The following is a 16904-nucleotide window of genomic DNA, read 5'->3' on the forward strand; positions in this document are numbered from 1 at the left end:
GACATGTCTTCCCTGCCCCACCTCCCCCTCTGGTTAATAACAGACTTTAAACGAATGGCTCCAATCTCCTGTGCAGAGTTCCAAATAACCATGTAGCTACCCTACCTTCGAGGAGGGGGACCAGAACTCCCTGCCATTTGAAGCATGGGCTGCACGTGGCGACTTCCTGCAAAGAGGAGGTATGGCAACAGGGGGAAAGGGTGACCTCACGGAGAAGAAACCTGACAAAGCCTACCTTGGCCGGGGCGATGAAAGTCAACAGCAACCGTGAGAAGTCACATTGACGGTATGTTCCCTTGACATGATGTGATGTGAGTGGCATTTTACCTCTGTGGTCTTCCTCCCCAAACCCATAACCTCATTTTACTCATGAGAAAAATAACGGACAAACTCCAGCGAGGGGGGTAGGGGGCGTTCTACAAAATGCCTGACCAGTATTCTTTCAACTGTCAAGGTCATCAAAAACCTGATGGAAAAGGAAAATCTGGGAAACTGTCACAGCCAAGAGGAGCCTAAAATGACATGGTCACTAATTGCCATGCAGAGTCCTGGATGGGACCCTGGAACAGAAAAAAAGGATACTAGGGAAAAACCAAAGAAATCTGCATTGATATTAGTTAATAACAATGTGACGATGCTTGTTCATTAATTGGGACAGATGCACCATGCTAATATATTAATAATAGGGTCAACTGGGCATGAAATATATGAAAACTCTCTGTATTGCCCTTACAATTTTTCTGTAAATCTAAAACTGAAAATTTTAAGTTTATTTAAAAACAATGAATGGCTTTGGTTTTGCCTCTTGCTCCCCTTGTCTGCCTTCTCCTATGACCTTCTTAGCAGTTCTCACAGTCTACTTGATGTACTTCTGTGCTTATCAGTTTTGCTTCCTCCCTCTGGAGAGATCTATACAAGTTTAGTCCATCAAGCCAGGCATTGACCCAAAGACAGACACACCAATATCTCCCAGTCCTCCTCAGGCATTCTTAAGGGAGCTCCCAAGGGTCTGGGGCCAACACGTTGTTCAATACTTACGCACAGCTACTAGGCTAAGTCCGATATTCACAGGAGCTGAAATTCTCCACTGGTTCCTGTTGGAAGTTATGAGTGATAAATCAATCATCATAATAATGATGCTTATGACTTGTGTGACTTGTGCACTGCCAATATCCTGTGGACCGTTTTGAAACGCAGATGATACAGAAGCCCTCAGCCCTATTATAAATCTGCCTAATTTGCCTATTAACACGGAAACAGAATCACGTGACATTTGGCCCTTGGTGACCAACATAATGCTTTCAAAGTTCATCCATGTTGTAACACCTACCAAGTACTTCTTTTTATTGCCAAATAATATTCCATTGTATGGAGACACCGCATTTTGTTATCCATTCATCAGTGTATGGACTCTTGGGTTATTCCCACTTTTTCCTATTACGAATAATGCTTCCGTGAACATTCGTGTACTGTACTAGTTTTTGTGGGGATATACGTTCCCATTTCTCTTGGATACATCCCAGGACTGGAATTGCTGGATCACATGGTAACTCTCAGTTTAACCCTCTGAGGAATTGCCAAGCTGTTTTCCAAAGTGCTGTGCTATCTCTACTCTCACCAGCTGTCTATGAAGCTTCGAATCTCTCCACCTTCTTTCTAAGATTTGTTCCAATCTACCTCTGATCATAGCCATCCTAGCGGGTATAAAGTCACTGGGGCTTTGATTTGCATTTTCCTGATGACTAATGATGTCGAGCATCTTTTCACGTGCTTGGCCACACGCACACCTTCTTTGGAAAGCTGCCCATCCAAAATGCTTTGTCCATTTTTTAAAAACATTGTTAACGCTTATTTTTATTTTTTATTTTAATTTTCATTTTTTTCATTTTTTCATTTAATTTTATTCATATTTTGCTTTCCTAGAAATAAATCTCGGCCCTTAGGTGACACTGAATCCACTGGCGGGGACTCCATGCCCCTGAACTAACTCCCTGAGACATTCACTGCATAATCAAAGGGACAGACACTTAAGTGCCCATAATTATCCTGCAAGCAGGGGAGGATCAGAGAGAGAAGGAAGCACAGAATCTGAAGCAGGGTCCAGGCTCCGAGCTGTCAGCACAGAGCCCAACGTGGGGCTCAAACCCACAAATCACAAGATCATGGCCTGTGCCAAAATCGGACGCTTAACCGACTGAGCCACCCAGGAGTCCCCGCTTTGTCCTTTTTGAAACTGGTCTGTCATTTTCTTATTGAGTTGTAATGGTTTATATATTCTAAGTGTGAAGTCCCTCATCAAACATATGATTTGCAAAATTTTCATCTCGTTCTGTAGGTTGTCTTTTTTATGTTCTTGTTGATGCCACCTGAAGTACAGAAGCTTTCGGTTTTAACCATGTCCAGTTTATTTGTTGTTGCCTACACTTTTGGCGTCATGTCTAAGAAAGTAGGGTCTACTTATGAAGATAAAAAGCTTCTGCACAACAAAAGAAACAACAAAACTAAAAAGCAGCCAACGGAATGGGAAAAGATATTTGCAAATGACATATCGGACAAAGGGCTAGTATCCAAAATCTATAAAGACCTCACCAAACTCCACACCCGAAAAACAAATAACCCAGTGAAGAAATGGGCAGAAAACATGAATAGACACTTGTCTAAAGAAGACATCCAGATGGCCAACAGGCACATGAAAAGATGCTCAACATCGCTCCTCATCAGGGAAATACAAATCAAAACCACACTCAGATATCACCTCACGCCAGTCAGAGTGGCCAAAATGAACAAATCAGGAGACTATAGATGCTGGAGAGGATGTGGAGAAACAGGAACCCTCTTGCACTGTTGGTGGGAATGCAAACTGGTGCAGCCGCTCTGGAAAACAGTGTGGAGGTTCCTCAAAAAATTAAAGATAGACCTGCCCTATGACCCAGCAGTAGCACTGCTAGGAATTTACCCAAGGGATACAGGAGTGCTGATGCATAGGGGCCCTTGTACCCTAATGTTTATAGCAGCACTCCCAACAATAGCCAAATTATGGAAAAAGCCTAAATGTCCATCAACTGATGAATGGATAAAGAAATTGTGGTTTATATACACAATGGAGTACTACGTGGCAATGAGAAAGAATGAAATATGGCCCTTTGTAGCAACGTGGATGGAACTGGAGAGTGTTATACTAAGTGAAATAAGCCATACAGAGAAAGACTGATACCATATGTTTTCACTCTTATGTGGATCCTGAGAAACTTAACAGAAACCCATGGGGGAGGGGAAGGAAAAAAAAAAAGAGGTTAGAGTGGGAGAGAGCCAAAGCATAAGAGACTCTTAAAAACTGAGAACTAAGGGTTGATGGGGGGTGGGAGGGAGGGGAGGGTGGGTAATGGGTATTGAGGAGGGCACCTTTTGGGATGAGCACTGGGTGTTGTATGGAAACCAGTTTGACAATAAATTTCATCTATTGAAAAAAAAGAAGAAAGCAGGGTCTAATCCAAGGTTACAAAGATTTATACCTCTGTTTTGTTCTAAGAGTTTTATAGCTTCAGCTCTTCCATTTAGGTCTTTGACTCATTTTAAATTCATTTTTATATATTATGCAAGGTAGGGGTCCAAGTTCATTCTTTTGCATGTGTGTATCCAGTCATCCCAACACCCCTTATTGGAAAGATTATTCTCTCTCCAATTTAATTGTCTTGGCAACCCTGTCAGAAATCAATTGACCATAAATGTGAGGGTTTATTTCTCCAGTCTCAATTCTATTCCACTGATGTACATGTCTCTTTATGATGGTACCACACTGTCTTGATTACTATAGCTTTCCAGGAAGTTTTGAAATCAGTAACGGTGAGATTTCTAACCTGTTCTTCTTTTTTCAAGATTATTTTGGCTACTTGGGGTCCCTTGAATTTCCGTATGAATTTTAGAATCTGCTTGTCATTTTCTGCCAAGAAATCACCTGGGTCTGACAGGAATTGCGTTGACTCTGTAGATCAATTTGGGGAGTATTGCCACCCGTATTCGTTTTCTAGAACTGCCATAACAAAGCACCACAAACTGGGTGGCTTAAATAACTGTATCACCTCACAGTTCTGAAGGCTAGAAGTCTGAGGTCAAGGTGTTGACAGGGCTGGTTGATTCTGGGGGCTGTAAGGGAGGATCTGTTCCATTCCTCCCCCCAGCTTCGGTTGTTTTCTGGCAATCTTTGGCATCCCTTGTCTTGTAAATGCATCACTCTGATCTCTGCCTTCGTCTTCACATGTTGTGAAGATGTCCTTTTATAAAGACACCTGTCATATTGGAATAGGCCCACTCTAATGATCTCATCTACACTTAATCATCTGCAAAGATCCTATTTCCAAATAAGGTCACATCACAGGTACTGGAGGTTAAGATTTTAACATCTTTCGGGGGAAACACAACTCAATCTGTAACCATCTTAATTAACAATGTTAGGTCTTCTGATCCATGAACATGAGATGTCTTTCCATTTATTTGCGACTTCTTCAATTTCTTTCAACAACGCTTTGTAGTTTTCAAAGTGTAGGTTTCATACTTGGTTAAAATTTTTCTTGGTATTTGATTCTTTTTGATGCTATTATTGTCAATGAAATTGTTTTCTTAATGTAATTTGCCCTTTACTCATTGCTACTATATCAAAATAAAATTGACTTTTGTACCTTGATCTTGTATCCTGCAACCACGCTGAGCTTATTTACTGCTTCTAATAGTTTTTTAGTGTATTCCTTATGTCATTCTACCTCCAAAGAGATAGTTTTATTTCTTCTGCTTCTATCAGGATGCCTTTCTTTCATTTTCTTGCCTATTACTTTTCTTTTGCCCTGATTTCTACATCATTTGTTTCTTTCTTCTTCATGTGGTACATACTTCTGTAAGCCATCCCAAATGATTTTGTAAAAGATGGGATATAAATTAACACATTTAAAAATAAAGCTCATACTCTATTAATAAAATCTGTTTTTTTTTCAATTCACCCAGAAGCCCTGAATTTTGACAATGAATCTTCCTTGATTCCACTGAATTTTTAGAGGCCAAAAAAAAAAAGAAATCCAAAATTCCTGATGATCTAGCAACTTAATTATCTACCAAATATTTTTTTTTCTTTTTTTTTTTTTTTTTTTTTTTTTTGGGACAGAGAGAGACAGAGCATGAACAGGGAAGGGGCAGAGAGAGAGAGGGAGACACAGAATTGGAAACAGGCTCCAGGCTCCGAGCCATCAGCCCAGAGCCCGACGTGGGGCTCGAACTCACGGACCGCGAGATCGTGACCTGGCTGAAGTCGGACACTTAACCGACTGCGCCACCCAGGCGCCCCGATTATCTACCAAATATTGAAGGACGATGATATCAACCATCATCCTTCAAAATGATGCTTTGCAAGAAGGGCAATATATAAATATATTTCATCCTATAAAAACACACTAATTTTTTTTTAAGTATTATAAACAGTACCAGATTATCAGGTCTTTAAGAAAACTCTAGGGACTGCAAATTCGCGAAGTGGTCTGTGACAGGTGGTGAGTGCAAGTTCATTGTTTAATGTCTTTCTTTGCCTTCTCCCAGGGCAGACCTGTGTCTTAGCTTCATTTCTAGCTCCAGCACTGGTACTGTCCCTGACATATAATGAGTATTTAGTGAATATTGGTCAATTCTAATTCAGATGAGCTGATTTGTTATCTCTTAAGAAGAACATTTCAATGTATTTCTGATCTCATGATTAGAAATCTCAATGATTTTAACTCTGAAAACATATTGATACTTCCATAACAATTTTTCTTCTTTGCCCAGAAGAACGGCAGGAGGGTTCAGTTCATGGGACACCGTATATTTCTATGCCACTAAGCCTCATCATTGCTAAGTGCAAGGGCTTTCATGATTTATTGCCTTTTATTCTTATCCTAGTTATTTATTGCTGGGCAACAAAAGGGCCCCAAACTTAGTGATGTTATTATCCTATCACATTTTGTGAATCAGGAATTTAGCAGGACACATCTGTGTGATGCCTCTGCCCCATGTGGCATCCACTAAGGTCAGTCATAATCGGTTTAGGTGGGCTGGTCTAGAGGATCCAAGATGGCTTTAATTATATATCTGGTGACTTTGGGGGGTGGGGGCTGGCTGGAAGGCTGGGATCAGTTAGGATCATGAACCAGAGTGCCTAAACATGGCCTCTCCAACTTTGGGGCACTCAGAGTAGTTGATTTATTGCATGACAGCTCAGAGCTCCCAGAGACAAACTTCCGCGAGAGAGGGGGTAGAAACTACCAATCTCTTAAGACCCACGTTTGGAAACTGACACCACATCACTTCTGCTATATTCTATCGGCCATTCAGAAGCCCACCCAGAGGTATAGGCCCCATCTCTGGACGAATGCAACGCCAAGGAATTTGGAACCACTTTTAATCCATTACAACCCTCACTTCCCACTCACAATCCCTTCCCTCATAGGCAGCCTTTCTGTGTGTTTAATGTGTATCCTTGAATTTGAATGCAGTCTGTTCCAGAAATTATGTCAATTCTGACTGACGGGAGCCTCCAGGGACGGGCCTCCTGAGTGGCCCGGTACTCCCCTGCCACAAACAATGCTGAATGAGCACTTTCTCATATGTCCCTTTAGGCTGGAGTGTCTCTGGCCCGTATACCAAGGGTTGGCACATTGCCTAGCCAGCAGCAGGGAATTCACACGGTTAACTTGCACCAGTCCTTTCAGACTGCTCTGCAAAATGGCGCACCTGACCTCACTCCCTTGCAGAGAACCAGAGTTCCCCTCCCACCCGCACTACGGCCAACAGCTGGCATTACACAACCTTCTAATTTTCACCCATCGGATGGATATACACAATGAAGTTTCATGTTGAACCTTTTTTAAAAAAATTTTTTTTACATTTTTATTTGAGAGACAGAGAGCGACAGAGTGTGGGCAGGGGAGGGGCACACACACACACACACACACACACACACACACACACACCCCAAAGCAGGCTCCAGTCTCTGAGCTGTCAGCACAGAGCCTGACGTGGGGCTCGAACTCACAAACCATGAGATCATGACCTGAGCTGAAGTCAGACACTTAACTGACTGAGCCACCCAGGCGCCCCATGTTGGACTTTTTAAACAAAGCCTTCTCTCCTCTTGGGAAAATACAAGGGAAGGGAAGGAGAGGAAGAGGCAGCTGGCTTCCGAGGCAGCTTGGCTGGTAGGAGTCCATCCCATAAGGCCAAGGCTGGCTGTGGCTATTTCCCTGCACATCCTGGGATCTGAGGGAGGGTGGACCATAGGGCCTCCGGGTCACCAAGATTCCTCCTCCCCCTGTTTCTCTCTCCTCCCTTTCCTGGGACCAGAGACTTTAATTTTAGGGGGAACTATATCGTTCTGTTTTAATCTTTAGCCTCCTGTGCTCTCTCTCCTATTCCTCCCTTTCTCCTTCCTGCTTTCCCCACAGAACAGATGTGGCCCAAGCCCAAATTTTTAGGAAAATCTGCTGAGACGCCAGCTGCCTTTCTCCGGAACCACAGAACCCCTGACCCCTTTGACTGTTAGGTTTCATCCGAGGACCTCGGATCTCTGGCCAGAATATTTGCGCTGAAGTCAGCAGGGCCCTCTAGCTATTAAGATAACTTGCTAAAATCCCTGAAGATTTGAACAAATAGAAGGAAGAAGGAGATGCTATTTTTTTTTTTTTAACACTGGCTCCAGTTAGAGACAGTTTGCCTGTAAGGAGTACAGAGTCACTGGATTCTTCACAGAGAGTGCATCATCTCTTTTGGACATGGACTAAGGGAGATGCACAGACAAAGGAGTTAAATTGTTCTGATTAAGAAAGGAACAGCAAGGGCTCCTGAGCAGGGGCTCAGGTCATGATCTCGGGGTTTGTGGGTTTGAGCCCCCTGTCAGGCTCTGTGCTGACAGCTCAGAGCCTGGAGCCTGCTTTGGATTCTGCGTCTCCCTCTCTCTCTGCCCCTCCCAGCTCATGCTCTGTCTCTCTCTCTCTCTCTCTCAAAAATAAATAAATATTAAAAGTTTTTTTAAAAAGGAAAAAGAAAAGAAGAGAAAGGGACAGCATTTTGGAACTTGGCCAGCAGCTGCATGCTGACCGCTGGAGGAAGCAGGGTTTGCAGGAGTCGACCCAAGGACTTTAGGGCAGAGTAATTTAGTCTGGAAACGACACATCTTGGTTAACTGCAGACCTTCAGGAAACATCTGTGAAACTTGACAGCTGTGTGCTGGTGGTCAGTGAAAACCGGCATTAAGTTGACAAGGACAGAAAGAAAGAAGGAAACAGTCCGAGGGGAGAGAGAGGAATGGGATAGAGTGCTCAGTATGAACAGGAAATCAGAGGCAGGAAGTGACCAATAAAGTAAAACCCCCTGCAGTGGGGAGTGAGGTGGAGTGGGGGAGGAGGCGATGGGGTGCTGGGAGGGCTGAACAGGGGTCAGGGGGTAGGATCCGGGAACACTTGGGAAAGATCCCCAGGCTCTTCCATAATTCGTGGAATGGGGTTCTCAGGAAGGAGGACCCCAGAACTGTGAGCCTGGGAATATGCAAACTTGAAGACATCTGGGATGCACACATGCACACACACGTACACACACACACACACACACACACACATCTTTCTGCAGGACCAAAGATCCTAGAGCAGCAGTCCTCAACCTTGGCAGCATATGTGAATTATCCAGGGGTTTTAAAAACCTGCCGAGCCTACCCCTCCACTAAACGAATCACATCAGAATCTCTGGGATAGGACCCAGGCCTCAGGTTTTCAAAGCTCCCAGGAATACAATGTCGCCATTAAAAAAAGATGTCCGGGAAGCATATTTTGTGACTGTACTATTAATTGAAAAAACAGTGGTCACAAACGATTTTGTCCAGTATTACCCAATTTTTGCAAAGATTTTTAAAGCTCAGGGGTGCCTGGGTGGCTCAGTCAGTTAAGCGTCCGACTCTTGATTTCAGCTTGGGTCATGCATGATCTCAGGGTTCGTGAGTTCAAGCCCTGCATCGGGCTCTGCATTGACAGTGCAGAGCCTGCTTAGGATTCTCTCTCTCTGCCCCTTCCCTGCTCACGCACGTGCTTTCTCTCTCTCTGCTTCTCTCCCTCTCTCTCTGTCTCTCTCAAAATATATAAACTTAAAAAAATTTTAAAGTACAGGCTGATGACATCTACCCCAGAATGTTGACAGTGGTTTTTCTCTGAATGGAGCTATTATGGGGTAGTTTGCGCTAATCTGAATTTTCCTAAATTTCTATAAATAAATTACTTTTACAATGAGAAACACTTAACGAACTGTAACCATTTGTGGTCACCAGCTCCGAGGTGGCGCTCAATGAGCCCCACATCCTGGCATTCCCTGCTGCTGTGTATATCCTCTCACACTGAGTCAGGGATGGTCAGTGTGACCAATGGAACACCGCAGAAGAAATGGTGCATGACACCCAAGGCTAAGTCATAGGACAGTGTGACTTCCACCTTTCCTCTTGGATCATTTTCTCCGGGGGATGCCAGCTGCCATGTTGCGCGAGGTTGCTCAAGCAATCCCACGGAAGAGCCACGTGGAGAAGAAGCGAGGCCTTCACCACAGCCAGCGCGCCCTTGCCAAATATCTGAGTGAGCCACCTTGGAGGCAGGTCTCCAGCCCCAGTCCAGCCTTCGGATGACAGCCACCCCAGCTGACAGTTTGACTGCAACCTCATGAATGCACAGGAACCAGATCGCCTAGCTAGGCTGTTCCCGAATTCTCGACTCACAGAAACTGTGAAACACAACCAATGTTTGCTATTGTTTTAAGCTGCTAAATTTTGGGGTAATCTGTTTCGCAGGAGCAGATAACGAATATGAAGTCTGGTACCAGAAGTGGGGTGCCACTGGAACGTAAAGCTAAGCCAGCAGAAGCGGGGAGGCCTCTGAAGAAAGTGTCTGGGAATGTCAAAACGGCATCAACTTGGCAGAAGGGGGATGTTAGTGAGGATTTAAAGGAAAATATGGGGCGCCTGGGTGGCTCAGTGGGTTCAGTGTCCAGCTTTAGCTCAGGTCATGATCTTACCACTCGTGAGTTCAAGCCCCACGTCGGGCTCTGTGCTGACAGGTCAGAGCCTGGAGCCTGCTTTGGATTCTGAGTCTCCCTCTCTCTCTGCCCCTCCCCAACTCATGCTCTGTCTCTGTCTCTCTTTCAAAAATAAACATTAAAATTTTTTCTTAAAAATAAAAATAAAGGAAACTATACTAGAAATGGAAGAAAAGGGACTTCCGTTGTGGAGAGGCAGACATTTAGCAACAATGCAGCAACATGGAAACTAGAGAATGTATGTAACAAGTGGGGTGATCCAGCTAGGGATTCTTCCAGGCAAGCCCAGCTGTTGGGATCCTCCACTAAAGGTATCTTCCTCCTTACACATATAAAAGAATCAGGGCATGTGGGCCTGCCCTTGGCCTCTGGGCAGGTCTCATCCAGCCTCATGAGCTGTGCCCACGGGCCTCCATGGAGTTGGTGATAGGTAGAAGGTTGTGACTCTTGCTGATCCCCAGATTGGGTCTCAGGGAGCTTGGGAGTAAGACAACATCGTGTCCCCAGAGTCTAGAGCAGATTAGACCCTCAACATATTTCTAAGGAAGGGGAGGGAAGTGGAGGGGACCCAAGGGAAGTACTGAATCAACACCTCCACCCTGCCCAGTGGCTTGCACGGGCCACGAGAAGCCTGTAAACTGAATGACACAGCAATACGGACCAGAGCTAGGGTGCACTTTGGGGTACCTGTGCCCCTCAGCGGTGGGGGGGGGGGGTAGCCTGGATAGGATTTGCACACTGGAGGGCTAACATGGAGATGTTACTCTAATGACAGAAGCCGCTAGCCGGCATGCTGTCCAGATGACGAGGTACAGATGGCCTGGACTTTCAAGTGATTTACCTTTACTTACTTCTAATGTATATGTGTCTTCTGCCTGTTCAGCATCTTTGAACACCCTAAAACTTTGGAGAATTTCCTCCTTCTGTGTCCCTGACTCCCCAGAGAAGCCAGAAACTTTGTTTTCCAGAACTAGGGTGCAGGCACATGACCAGGCTCACCCATTACATAAGTAGCCAAACTTTAAGAGCCGGCAGCAAGAAGATGAGGCAGGTTCCCATGGAGGCAGGGAGGCAGCAGAGGATCCGGGGTATTTAGGGGCTCACAGAATCGCTCCCTGGAGCTGCCCTGCAGTGGCACGGCCCTGCTCCCCCGCAGAGCCTCTTGGCCTGGTTCCCGGACTGACCCAGAGATGCTGGGAGCCCCTCCCCCCACCCCAATACCCCATAATAAATTCTGTTTCTGCTTAAACTCACTGCAGGTGGCTTCTGTGGTCTGCAGGAAGTCCCCCCCCCCCCCAGACTTCCCCACTGGTGTAGCCTCTTCGGAAGGGAGGCATTTAGCACACTTATATGATGGCAGCATGGGGTGAATTTTACCCTCTTAGACACGGCTGGTTCCAAAACTATTCCAGATATCCCATAGGGAAAATGGACCCTCAACTGGGGAATTCATCTTTTAAAAGTGCTGTTTTGGGTGGCTCGGTTGCTTAAGTGTCCAACTTAGGTCACGATCTCATGGTTTGTGAGTTCGAGCCCCACATCAGGCTCTCTGCTGTCAGCACAGAGCCTGCTTCAGATCCTCTGTCTTTCCCTCTTTCTGCCCCTGCCCTACTCATTCTCTCTCTCCCTCTCTCCCTCTCTCTCAAAAATAACAAAAGCATTAAAAAAGTGCTGTTTTGGGGTGCCTGGGTGGCGCAGTCGGTTAAGCGTCCGACTTCAACCAGGTCACGATCTTGCGGTCCGTGAGTTCGAGCCCCGCGTCAGGCTCTGGGCTGATGGCTCGGAGCCTGGACCCTGTTTCCGATTCTGTGTCTCCCTCTCTCTCTGCCCCTCCCCCATTCATGCTCTGTCTCTCTCTGTCCCAAAAATAAATAAAAAACGTTGAAAAAAAATTAAAAAAAAAAGTGCTGTTTTAATCATCTGGAATGAGCTGCGCCCCCCACCCCCACCTTCTACCTCTCTCCCACTCAGATCCATCCTCCAGTGGGTGGCCAGAATGATCTTTCCTGAAAATGATCCAGCTGTCCCACTGCCCTGTGACACCTGTACTGGGCGTTCCCCCACCCAGCCCCACCCGGTCCCTCCTCTCTGCTCCACCCTATAGAGGGGCATCAGCAGGCCATGGGAGGGCGTGTGAGGAGAGTAGGCACGTGACATTCATGACTCAGCTCCTTCCCCTCCAGGTCACACGGTTGGCCGCACCCCTCTCCCGCAGACTCTTCGCCACAGGGCCGCCCTCTCTGGGTTCTGATCATCCCCCCCTCCCTGCCTGCCTCCTTGAGATGGTCACACCTTCCTAAAAAGGTGGTCACATATCACCGCCCAGTCCCAGCTAAGCCCCATTCCTGTTTGTCATCCTAAACCCCATCCACCCCTTTGCAAATAGCCCCTCTGAGTGTGGCATCCGTGTCCTGAGAGGCCCCGGTCCACACAACGTCCTTCAGTCCATGTTTAAGTTTCAGGGCAGACTCGCCCCCCCCCCCCCCCCAGGACAAAGCCAGGCTTCCTAACACGGGGAGATCTGGCCCCTGCCAACCTCTCCGCTCCCATGCCCTCATTGACTGTGCTAGCCTTTTCTGTGCCTCAGGCCCATCCCTCACTGAGGGGCACCCTCACCCCTCTCGCCCACCTCACAGCTGTCTGCTCCAGGAAGCTGTGCCAGGCCCCCGGATGTCCACAGCTGAATCCCCAGACCCCTTGTCACAGTATATGGCAAAGTCTCTGTACGTGCGGTAAGTTATGGATCTTGAGACCGGAAGATTATCACCCATTATCCAGGTGAGCCCTAAAAAGCATGACAAGCATCCTTAAAGAGGGAGGCAGAAGGACATTTGGCCACAGGGGAGCAGGCCATGTCGTGACAGAGCTGAGATCAAATATGGTCAGCCTCTAGAAGCTGAAAAAGGCAAAGAACATTTTCTACCCTCAGTGGTTCCAGAAGGGGCCAGCCCTGCTGACACCTTGACCTTGACCAGTGAGACTCATGTCAGACTTTTGGTCTCCAGAACTGAAAGGGAATACATTTATGCTGCTTTAAGCCATTGAGCTTATGGTAATTTGTTAAAGCAGCCACAGAAAACTAATCAGAAGCCTTTCCCAACCAGAAGCTGGCTTGGTGGCCCCATCTGAGCCACACTGCCACCGGGTCCTAACTAAGGGCACTGCTCGCACTGGGCTGGACCTGCCTGCTTACCTGCCGGTCTTCTCCAGCAGACCCTGGGTAGGGGTGTGCCTTTTCTGTTTCCCTGGGACCTGCAGAGGGTCCAGCAGGAGGGGTGGCATGAATGAAAGGCTCAAGGACAAACTGTCTGCCTGCCATTGTCAATTACCACACTGAGACGCCATGAAGCAGGGACGCTCACCTACGATCTTCAGAAACGTAACTCCTCCCAGTGACCCACTGGACATCAGCACTGGCTCCCAGGACACCAGTTGGCACTTTTCTACAACAGCTCCAGCGGGACCAAATCAGGGCTGAGACCCAGGTCCTTCAGTGACCAAAGTCCTCAGAGAGCTGAGTTTCACAGCCCACATTCTTGGAGTCCCAGGGAGCGTGAAATCTGGGGATAGTGTCCCATAAAGCATGGAAAACAAAGCAAAGAAACTGGGAGATGTGCATGCCAGCCCTTCCTTTTCTGTCCCCTGCTTCCTTCTGAGATTCAGGGACGGGAGGAGACCGCTCAGCCCCTCCGGGATAGGGGCAGGCAGCCTTCTCTGTGTGCTCAGCTCTCTGTCCCCTGGCACTGAGCGGCAAGGCCACAGCTGCTACGAGGGGTCTAGGTTAAACTCACACAGGTGACCTTGAATCCTCTCCACCCTCCTTCTCTGAACAAGGAAGACCTTACTTCTGCCATCACACTCAACTCCACAGACACTGGTCAACACTTCCACTGGGGACAGGTTGTGGCCTGCCGGGCTCCCTGACCGAGTCTTCTGGCCTGGCCACCACCACCATGGGCTACGGACGGACGGCCAGGTGCCTGGGACCACAACCCATTCCAAAGCCCTCCACTTAGCTCCCTATGCGCCCATCCCTCCCTTGTCGCTTCTGCTAGCCTGGAGAGTCTTTGAGGGCAGCCGCCAGCAATGTTCTCCTGTATCCCCAGAACCTAGAAAAGGACCTGGCATATAAGTTTGCTTAGTGATGAAAGCAGAGCAAGGCAGGAAGTGTGGGCAGTGAGAAGAAGGATGGCGTGTGCTATGGTGGCCTCTCTCGTGGCCACTGCTTTACTCAGAAGAAAGATCTGGATACCCTCGTTCTCCACCCCACAAACCTCATTCCTCCTCTGCCCTCCTGTCTCCCACTCCTCCTTTGCTCTCTCACCCAAACCACACTGGACTTCTTGCTGTTCTTTGAAGCTGCAGGAACGCTCCCTGCCTCGGGGCCTTGGCACTGGCTGTTCCCTCTACCTATAATGCTCTTCCCCTAGATGTCCTCATGACTTAAGCCCTTACTTCTTCAAAACTTTGTTCAAATGGCATTTTATGAATTGCCCTATCCTGATTACCCCATTAAAATTTTTTTAAATGTTTATTCTTTTTTTGAGAGAGAGACAGAGTGTGACCAGGGGAGGGACAGAGAGAGAGAGACACATACACAGAATCTGAAGCAGGCTCTAGGCTCCGAGCTGTCAGCACAGAGCCCGACATGGGGCTCAAACCCACAAACCAAAAGATCATGACCTGAGCCGAAGTTGGACGCTCAACTAACTGAGCCACGCAGGCGCCCCCTGATTACCAAATTTTAAACCACAACTCCTCCAGCACCCCCAATCTCCCTTGCCTGCTCACCTCCCCCTGTTAAATAGTTATCATTGACCCTATTATCTCATTGTTTATAGTCTTTCTCCGTGTGGGTGAGAATCTTGTTCAAAGTTGTTTCCTCTGTGCCTAGAGCGATGCTTGTCACAAAGTGGGCCCTCAGCAAAGATTTGTTGGAGAAATGAATACACGTATTGAATGAATTAACAATTAGGGCATGCTTCACTGAATGATGACGGTGAACCAAGTCATGTAGGAAAAGGCAGAGCAATGGGAGTATCTGAGAGAAGAACATTCCAGGCAGAGGGAACAGCCAGTGCAAAAACCCCTGTGCACCCAAGCAACAGCAAAGAAGCCAGTGTGGCCAGAAGAGAGCAAGGACAGGAAGGGTGGGAAAGAGGAGAGACACAGGGGAGATGGGAAACCACTGTGGGGTTTAGAGCATGGATGCGACATGATTTGTTTTATAAACATCGTTGTGTCTTCTGGGTAGAAAACAGACTCAAAAGGAGGCAGAGAAGCAGCAGGGAGACTAGTTAGAAAATGTCTGTGATCATCCGGATGGGAGACCTGGGGGACAGCCGTGGAGGTGGCGAGAAGGGGTTGCAATTGGAACTGAAGGAAGAACCGATCAGATTTTCTCTTGGACTGGATGGGGAGTAGGAGAGAGAAGAGACACATCAGAGACAACTTCACGCTTCAGCCCGAGCAACCAGAAAGACGGAGATGTCACCTACCAAGATGAGGACAAATGGGATCCAGATGGGGCCAAGGAATCAGGAGTTCCATCCGGGCATTTTAAACATGAGGTGCCCACTGGAAATCTAAGAGGAAATGTCAAGCAAGCAGTTGGATATGGGAGCCTCGAATTCACTGGAGACAGCAGGCTAGCTGTACAAATTTGGGAGTCCCCAGAACTCAGGAGGCTATGCACTCACCTGCACGGGGGTGCAGGTAGAGAGGAGAGGGGTCCAGGACTGAGTCCTGGGCCCCAGCGCTGAGAGTGGAGGACCCGATAAGAGCAGAGGGGAGGAGGGGAGAACCGGGAAGGCAAGGTGTCCGGGAAGCCAGATGGAGGCCATCTCAAGGAGGAGGGCGCCCGGGCTGTTCACATGCTGCTGAAGGATCCAGGGAGATGGGGCAGCACTTGGAATAACTCCGGAGGACAAGCCTTTCCTTTCACCTTCTCCTGCCTTCTTAGTGAGCCTGGGGGACCTGAGGTCACAGAACGGGACTAGAGTTCCAGCCGCAACACCAAAGGCACTGTCCCCATCAGGTTGAAACTGTTTCTTCGGGCATAAAACAGAACTCGAGGGGCGCCTGGGTGGCGCAGTCGGTTAAGCGTCCGACTTCAGCCAGGTCACGATCTCGCAGTCCGCGAGTTCGAGCCCCGCGTCGGGCTCTGGGCCGATGGCTCAGAGCCTGGAGCCTGTTTCCAATTCTGTGTCTCCCTCTCTCTCTGCCCCTCCCCCGTTCATGCTCTGTCTCTCTCTGTCCCAAAAATAAATAAACGTTGAAAAAAAAAAAAACAGAACTCGAGAGTTCTACTTTGGAGGGCTTGGGGAAGACTGAAAAGAGCTCTCAAGGCATATTGATAAGGGAGAAATAGGATTTCATCGAGGAAAATGAAAGATAGATCCCTAAGGGGTATGCACCATACAGCTGGTGAGGTATCTCTGGCCAAGAGAGAGAGTGAGGAAAAACATTCGTATTTTCATGTTTTCTAATAAGGATGGGATCACCAAAAAATGTTATGAGGGACGTTACTGCAACAATGGTGAAATCTGAATAACGTCTGTAAATGACGCAGTATTGCCTCCGTGTTAATGTTCCTGATTCTGACGAGTGAACTAGGCAATGGAGAGAACGACCCTGTTCTTAGGAAATACCCACCGAACTATTCACGGGTGAAGGCGTATCATGTCTACAATGTTCTACCAAATGGCTCGGATTATAAAAATAATACTTTGTATTTAGAGAAATGACAAAGCAAATGTGGCAAAAATACTAACAACCGATCAGGTGGACAAAAGGTGTTTGGAAAGTCTGCACTATTCCTG

The sequence above is a fragment of the Prionailurus bengalensis genome, chromosome A1 (genome assembly GCF_016509475.1).
Source record: "Prionailurus bengalensis isolate Pbe53 chromosome A1, Fcat_Pben_1.1_paternal_pri, whole genome shotgun sequence".
In the NCBI taxonomy this organism is placed as follows: domain Eukaryota; kingdom Metazoa; phylum Chordata; class Mammalia; order Carnivora; family Felidae; genus Prionailurus; species Prionailurus bengalensis.